Here is a 9,363-nt window from a genome sequence, read left to right on the forward strand (position 1 = left end):
CAAGTTTTCCGCACATTCACGTGGAGTAGGCCTCCAAATGCGTCGAATTTACTTTGACAGCTGTTTCAAAGTTAAGGTCTTTTTTCGTTGCAACTTATTTTTGATGTAAACCCATACATTTTCAATAAGATTAGCATTATTTGACTGTGAGTGTTGATCTAGTACCGGCAAACCTTTCTTTTTTTTCCGTCGCAGCAAAGGCTGCTGAAGTGCTTCGGATTATGGTCCTCCTGCTGTATCCAATCTTCGTTTTCGTCGATGAGCCAACATTTGATAGTCGGTATGAAACATGTTTGTTAAATTTGCAACTTCTTATGTGAATTTAAATTGTCGGTAAACACATGCAAATCTCACTCAAGAGTTCAAAGTAAACTAATACTTTATGGACACTGCATGAAGGCCAAAGGTTGACTCTAGTGGGCTGTGTAAGGACTGAGGCGGTATCTTTTACCACCTGTCTGTAATGCCGACGACGTTTTCACTTAACGGACTGTATCGGACCCTTCAACACCGTGTTACCATAAAAATTTTTATAACACAACTAGTAGGTGTACTTACTTTCGTATGTACAATTTGAAACTAAAATTATAAAAAAAGTTCATATGACTACTGGGAGGTTGACGTATTTGGTCAATAGTTCTGTTTCCTACGCCATGGAATTTATATAATAACAAAGTGGCATAATAATTATAAAGCATTCTTACGCACATTAATAAGAATTATGTTATTGCTCACAAACGGAATAACACTGTAATTAATGTGCAGTTAATAAAACAGTCTGAAATGTGACTGTAATGACCATTAGAAATAGTGTCAGAAGGAATTTGTGAAACGAAATAAAATAAACTTTAGTGCAAGTAAAACTATTAAAATAAATGTATCTTTGCATTTCAAATTCATGACTAACATTGTTTTACTGCACACTGATTTATTTATTTATTGAAGAAGGTTCAAATGGCTGTGAGCACTATGCGACTTAACTTCTGAGGTCATCAGTCGCCTAGAACTTAGAACTAATTAAACCTAACTACCCTAAGGACATCACACACACCCATGCCCGAGGCAGGATTCGAACCTGCGACCGTAGGAATCGCCCGGGTCCAGACTGTGGCGCCTAGAACCACACGGCCACTCCGGCCGGCAATTGAAGAGGGTATATTCGTCGAAATTACTTTTTGTTAACTATAGTAAAGAAGTTCAAAAGAAATCATTGACAAGCTGTACTTTACTAGAATCTGCTTCGACTTAGCTGGATAGGAGCACTATTGACGTGGGTGATGTAACATCAGTGCCAGAGTGACATTTCTCTCTCTTTCCCTCTCTGCGTTTCTGTGCCTATTTTATTGCTAATAATGCATAGTGACAGCTATCGCCGTATTAGTTAGTTAGTTACAAGCGCCAGAGGTTATTTGACCGATACTCTTATCGAAATGATGTAGAATGAGCTAGTTTACAAGATATGGATACATGATAACTGTTAACATTAATGAACAAATTATCATTTTATCCCAGTTCGTGCAGCTGCACTTAAAGACAGGTTTTTTTGTTCTACAAGTTTGTAACTAGAAATTCGTCAGTGGAATACAAGGAGTTGTCAAAGAGAAATGATGTTAAATTATATTTGCAACAGACAATTTATGTTACTAGGCAAATGATGAAAAATGTTTATTGCTGCGTATTGAACTCGGCTGCTTCATCAGTTACTAATAAAGGTCATTTCTTCTTCTAGTGTTGTGGGTATGTGTATCACTCTTAACGCTTGCAGACCTGATTTTTTTCTGGAGGAAGGAAAATTTTTCTTTATATATTAATGGTCTTGGTAATGTTTTAATGATTTTAGATGCAAGATTTATAGAAAAATATGTATCTGTTTTCAAAACATACTTCGTAAACTAGGTTTCATTTTATGGACTGTTGTTGTTGTTGTGGTCCTCAGTCCTGAGACTGGTCTGATGCAGCTCTCCATGCTACTCTATCCTGTGCAAGCTTCTTCATCTCCCAGTACCTACTGCAACCTACATCCCTCTGAATCTACTTAGTGTATTCATCTCTTCGTCTCCCTCTACGATTTTTACCCTCCACGCTGCCCTCCAATACTAAACTGGTGATCCCTTGATGCCTCAGAACATGTCCTACCAACCGATCCCTTCTTCTAGTCAAGTTGTGCCACAAACATCTCTTCACCCCAATCCTATTCAATACTTTCTCATTTATGGACTAAAATAACCAATTACGAAATATCTCTGTTGGTCTATCAACGGACAGGGGACATGGGCTGGTTAAGTAATTGTCAATGCCAATGAAATTCACCAGCTGCCGTGTAACTTAAGATGTAATTTTATTTTATTTTTAGTGCTACCAGTTTCAGTATGTTGAATCCGATAGCCTTCAAAATAAAACAAAACGACATTTTAAGTTACACGGCTGTTTGTGAATTTCATTGACATTGACAATTACCAAATATTCGCTGTTGCCGTAAATAGTAAAATGATAATTCAATAATTTTTATGCAAAATAACAATAACAATATTCAATTATATAGTGGAATATACGGAAACCAACCACATCCTTGAATTCCGGTTGTCACAAGCTGCTGCGCACTGTTGCACTGACTAGCTGATATTTTCATATGGATGCGCAACGGATGGTAGCTCTTGCACATGACAAAAAGGGTGAACATTCACGAATGTGTACCTCAGTTTACCATTGGGAAATAATACTTCTGTTGCACCTTCGACAGACCACAAATTAATTTAGACAATTGTAGACAGCGCGTCTGAGACCGTTAAAATGCCTAGCTGCTTGAAGTGGTACCTACATGACATCTGTTGGGGAACACATTTTACTCTTATTGCTCGCTTTTGTGGTATCAATACTTTCTTTTTAATTGATGAGTTACCTCATAAAATTATTCTGTACAATATTATTGAGTGGAAATATGCAAAGTATGTCAGGAGGTAGATAGTTTACTCCAGATATTATGAAGAAAAAAAGTAGCTGAACTGAATTGTTTGAGAAGATGACTAATACGCTTCTTCCAGTTCAACTTTTCATCAGTATGTACATCAAAAAATTTTGAGCATTCTGTGCTATTTATTGATTCCTGCTCAAGTGCTACATAAGTTGTTGGTATGACCACGTGCTGTCCATAAATAGCTCTAGGGTTTTTTTCAAAGTTTAAGGATAGTCCATTTTCAAAGAACCACTTAATAATTCTTTGGAAAGTATAATTGAGTATCTCTTACTGTTGCTTTCTCTCTAACGGGATTTGTTATAACACTAATACCGTCTACAGAAACACCTATTTTTCTTTTGTCTAGTATGAATCAAACTGACTGTGTGTAAAGTCATCAATTTCGTAAAACTTGAGTTTCTGTACTAGAATATCGTGGTCTACACAATCGAAGGTCTAGGAGAAATCACAAAAACATACCAACAGACGATATATTATTATTGAAGGCTTGTACTATTTGATGTGTGAACGTATAAATAGCAATCTCAGTCGAGCACCTATTCTGGAATCCCTACAGTGATGTCATAAGTAAATTGTTTCCACTTAATTGTGCGGTTACTCTTGTTTACGTAACTTTTTCGAATATTTTGGGAAAAGATGTCAGTACGGAAATTGAACGCTAATTGTTTATGTCTGTATTGTCACTTTTCTTATGAAGTAGTTTAATAACTGCATATTTTAATCTGTCTGAAAAAATTCCTTGTGCCAGTGATTCATTGCATAATCACTAAAGACATTACGTACAGGATTGGAACAACTTATTGGAATTCTGATTGAAATCCCAACAGTTCCACAGGAGCTTATGTTTTTAGAATTTTTATAATAGTTTTAATTTCAGGGTGGGATGCTGGTGCTACTTATGTTTGCTTAAAGTTCTGTGCAATGGCATTTTTAACATATTCTATTGCTCTCCAACTGAACCATTTAATCCTATAATTGCTGCTACGTTTAGGAAGTGATTGTTGAAAGTACTTGGAACTTGTCAATTATCAGCCGTAACATTATCATGTAGTATAATTGTTATGGGATATTCTGCACTGATTGGCTGTCCTGTCTACCCTTTGACAATGTCCCTTATAGTTTCTACACTCCTGGAAATGGAAAAAAGAACACATTGACACCGGTGTGTCAGACCCACCATACTTGCTCCGGACACTGCGAGAGGGCTGTACAAGCAATGATCACACGCACGGCACAGCGGACACACCAGGAACCGCGGTGTTGGCCGTCGAATGGCGCTAGCTACGCAGCATTTGTGCACCGCCGCCGTCAGTGTCAGCCAGTTTGCCGTGCCATACGGAGCTCCATCGCAGTCTTTAACACTGGTAGCATGCCGCGACAGCGTGGACGTGAACCGTATGTGCAGTTGACGGACTTTGAGCGAGGGCGTATAGTGGGCATCGGGAGGCCGGGTGGACGTACCGCCGAATTGCTCAACACGTGGGGCGTGAGGTCTCCACAGTACATCGATGTTGTCGCCAGTGGTCGGCGGAAGGTGCACGTGCCCGTCGACCTGGGACCGGACCGCAGCGACGCACGGATGCACGCCAAGACCGTAGGATCCTACGCAGTGCCGTAGGGGACCGCACCGCCACTTCCCAGCAAATTAGGGACACTGTTGCTCCTGGGGTATCGGCGAGGACCATTCGCAACCGTCTCCATGAAGCTGGGCTACGGTCCCGCACACCGTTAGGCCGTCTTCCGCTCACGCCCCAACATCGTGCAGCCCGCCTCCAGTGGTGTCGCGACAGGCGTGAATGGAGGGACGAATGGAGACGTGTCGTCTTCAGCGATGAGAGTCGCTTCTGCCTTGGTGCCAATGATGGTCGTATGCGTGTTTGGCGCCGTGCAGGTGAGCGCCACAATCAGGACTGCATACGACCGAGGCACACAGGGCCAACACCCGGCATCATGGTGTGGGGAGCGATCTCCTACACTGGCCGTACACCACTGGTGTTCGTCGAGGGGACACTGAATAGTGCACGGTACATCCAAACCGTCATCGAACCCATCGTTCTACCATTCCTAGACCGGCAAGGGAGCTTGCTGTTCCAAAAGGACAATGCACGTCCGCATGTATCCCGTGCCACCCAACGTGCTCTAGAAGGTGTAAGTCAACTACCCTGGCCAGCAAGTTCTCCGGATCTGTCCCCCATTGAGCATGTTTGGGACTGGATGAAGCGTCGTCTCACGCGGTCTGCACGTCCAGCACGAACGCTGGTCCAACTGAGGCGCCAGGTGGAAATGGCATGGCAAGCCGTTGCACAGGACTACATCCAGCATCTCTACGATGGTCTCCATGGGAGAATAGCAGCCTGCATTGCTGCGAAAGGTGGATATACACTGTACTAGTGCCGACATTGTGCATGCTCTGTTGCCTGTGTCTATGTGCCTGTGGTTCTGTCAGTGTGATCATGTGATGTATCTGACCCCAGGAATGTGTCAATAAAGTTTCCCCTTCCTGGGACAATGAATTCACGGTGTTCTTATTTCAATTTCCAGGAGTGTATCTTACTTTCGGCATTATTTATTTCTGTCCTTACCTTCATTCTTCTGGGCATTTTAATGGCTTTCCTTTAAATACCACAGTACTTCCTTAGTATGCTAGTAATGTCGGATCTTGACTTACTCTGGCCTTTACATAAATTTCTTTCTGTTGCATGAGATTTAGTTCCTTTAGCTATCCACGGCTTACTTGTGTTTTAATGGATCTTTTGAATAATTTTAAAGAAAACAACTTTCAAATATTGAAAGAAATTTAATATGGATGAATTGAATTTGACATTAGCATCTCTTTCTTCATACACTTGATCTGATCCCATACCACCCCTCTTAGCTTAAGCTTAAAACTTTGTATCATGTTCTCATTAATAAGCCTCACTGCTTTGTATGAACCTGCCTCCAGGGCACAAGGTGTCAACGGTTTATTTCTATTAATTGTGCATCGTATCAGGTAGTCCATTAGCAGCTCTGTACACATTAACATTTTCCGCCTGAGCACTCTCTCCAAAAATGTTATCAGTCAGCGTCCTACTATGATGTACCATTATTTTGCAGCATACGAGTTGGAAAATTGACTACTGAAATTAGATTGAGGCACCCTAATAATAAATCTTGTTAATTTTTCCTGTCCATATGTTTTTGAGAAATCTACATTGAGATCTCCACAGACAGTCTGCATGAGCGCAATACGTCGCTGCCACATGTTTTTCTTCAGAGAGTACATGTGTATACAGCTGTGCACAAAACACACTGCCCTCTCATTGAATGCCAAGACTACGACTATTCGAATCTTTTAACCATAAGTAATGCCTTCGGAACCACGCGACTGCTACGTTCGCAGGTTCGTATCCTGCCTCGGGCGATGGGTAAAGAAAGTTACAGCCTCAGGAAATGCAGAAACAGAGTCCTTGATCAGCCACGCTCTGGAAGTCCTGTCACAGCCACTTCTGCAGACCTGCTAAGTATTGCGGATGCCATATTCGTGCCGACCGGCGCATCACAACTTGGCAATTGGCTGTACAGTTGTCGGTGAACATTGGCAGTGCATCTGCAATGATCGAGGCTCTCGGACATTCAAAGAGGTGCGCACGATGGGTTCGACGAATTCTTGCAGCGGACCACCCTACAGTCCAGACCTGGGACCTACGGAGTTCCATCTCTTTGGGCTGCTTAAAGGTTCCCTAGGGGGAACATACTTCGAAGATGGGTTGGGTTGGGTTGTTTGGTGGAGGAGACCAAACAGCGAGATCTTCGGTCTCATCAGATTAGGGAAGGACGGCGAAGTAAGTCGGCCGTGCCGTTTCAAAGGAACCATCCGGGCATTTGCCTGGAGTGATTTAGGGAAATCACGGGAAACCTAAATCAGGATGGCCGGACGCGGGATTGAACCGTCGTCCTCGCGAATATGAGTCCAGTTTTCTAACCACTGCTCTACCTCGCTCGGTCTTTAAAGATGACGAGAGTGTTACTCATGTAGTGAAAGCATGCTTAAGGCTACAGGACAAGAGCTTTTACCAGCACCAGCAGGGAATACATGTTCTTCCACAACGTTGGCGTACAGCCGCAAAATGTAATCGAGACTACGTAGAAAAATAGGACATGGACAAGACATGTTGATGTATATTGTCAATAAATTTTGACTGTTAACAATAAATATGTTGTGAGAAAAAATAATGTGTGGCATTGCATATTGAACGACCCCTGAAAAGTTCGGTGAATGACATTAGAACATAAAGTAGTCACCATTTTTTATCTACAACACACTTCTGACATCGGTTGTAAAGCTGTTGTGAACAGAATTCCAACGCTTCCTGAGGAGTCGCTCGTAGTAGAGTATCCACGTCATTACAGGAGATGGGAACTATTGCTACCTATATAATATAGGGACCAAGCGACAGTGAATGGGACGGCGTTCATCGTCTTCCCTGCCTCCTAAAACAAGTCGGTTAGCGAAAACCGAGACTGAGACAACGTTGTCAGCCTTTCACGAGAGCAAGCGCTTCATCCGTAATGAATCTACCAAAGGGAGGCGGGAAATACGATGAACACTACCGCTGAGTGTCGCTTGGTCTGCGGATCGTGTTGGTAGCACCATGTCTGTTCTCCTGTAATGAGGCGTATATCCAACAACTCGTGACCACGACGCTTCGAGCGATTCCACAAGAAACTTTTTCTTGGAGTTTCCAATAGCTTTACGACCGATGTCAGACGTGTGTTTCAGCTAACAGTGGCTACTTTAAAGGCCAGTAAAGACATTTGGTTTGTAACTCTTGATTTATTTATTTTCCAAGACAATTCACTGAGTCTCTCGGCCGCACCTTGTACACGGGGTGTTCGGAAATCCCCCTAACAAACTTCTCGGACTTGTACAGAGGATGAGAACATAATATTTTCAATAGGAACTCATGTGCGAAAACGCACCGTATGCGTTCTATGACAGTTTCAATTCAAATGTGCCATACCTCCCTCCGCTCAAGCTAACTGGTCCTGCATACTTGATCTTCCTAAAAAACGAAGTGGATGCGCTCTTGAAAGCTGTGCCAGTGAGGGTCCTTCAGGAAATGTGGTGTCGGCATGATGGTGCACCACCTCACTTCTCACGTACGGTTTGGGGAAATCCCAGCAGAAGACATCATGAAAGAAGGACTGACCGGTGTGGTCCCACGGCGTGGCCGCTGTGATTGCCGGGTTACACCACAAGGTGAGCCATTAGGGACCAAGGCCATCATTTGATTCAGATCAAAGTGTAACAATATTGTTATGTTCTTAATTTCATTTTTGAACTTTGCTAAACTTCTTTATCTAGGATGCTCCATGTCAAATCAAGCAGATCCATTAATGAAACTTGTAGTAATTCTCATTCAAGAAAATGATTCCAGTCCTTAGATATTGTTTCAACATGACAATTTTTACATAGCTTCCACATGGTCTGTTCCCTGCCTCGGGCATGGATGTTTGTGATGTCCTTAGGTTAATTAGGTTTAACTAGTTCTAGGGGACTAATGACCTCAGCAGTTGAGTCCCATAGTACTCAGAGCCAGTCTGTTGGTGCTTTAACATGGTTTGAGTGTTTTTTGATGGCCTTGGAATGAATCCATCCAATGGATTGATGATGAGGGCTGGTGTGCCATCCAGCCTGGATGTGGTTTTTAGGCAGTTTCCCACAACAGACTAGGTGAATACTCAGGTGGTACCCAAGTCCCACGTCAGTGACACAATCCACAAACATTTAGAAAACTCTCACACACTTTCACACGAATAACACTACTCTTATGAACTACTTCTTGTGGGGTCGTATGCAAAGTTTACTTTACGTGACTCCTGTAGAGACAGAGGAAGATCTGCTGGCACGAGACAGCAGGCTGCATGGGGAGTGTCTACCAGAACATGACACGTACGTACAATGTCTGTGACGATATTGGTGGTCACCACTTCGAGCTCCTGTTATAATGCATTGGTACTGTTCTGTACGTACTTATGCTGTGTTCTTTTTATTTTTGAATAATTTGTACACCCAATGTTTAAGTGTTATTACAAAAAATGTGCTTAAGTGATAAACACATGTTTCATTATGTTTTCTTTCGAATTGTTACATAAAAATTTTAGTACTTCACATCTATTTCAAATTCTGAAGCAGAAGTTGAAGAGTTCAACATCTGAACTGAAACCATCATAGAACGGAAACGGTACTTTTCCGGAAAAGGGCTGCTTTTTAAAACATAATGTACTCACTCTCCGCTGCAAGTGCTAGAAGTTTGTAACAGAAATTGCTGCGCTCGGGATTGGAGGCAATCTTAAACAATCCTAAACAAATTCAAACCTCGGTTGAGAGCCATCAGAAACTGCAC

The sequence above is a fragment of the Schistocerca nitens genome, chromosome 4, assembly GCF_023898315.1.
Source record: "Schistocerca nitens isolate TAMUIC-IGC-003100 chromosome 4, iqSchNite1.1, whole genome shotgun sequence".
Lineage (NCBI taxonomy): Eukaryota > Metazoa > Arthropoda > Insecta > Orthoptera > Acrididae > Schistocerca > Schistocerca nitens.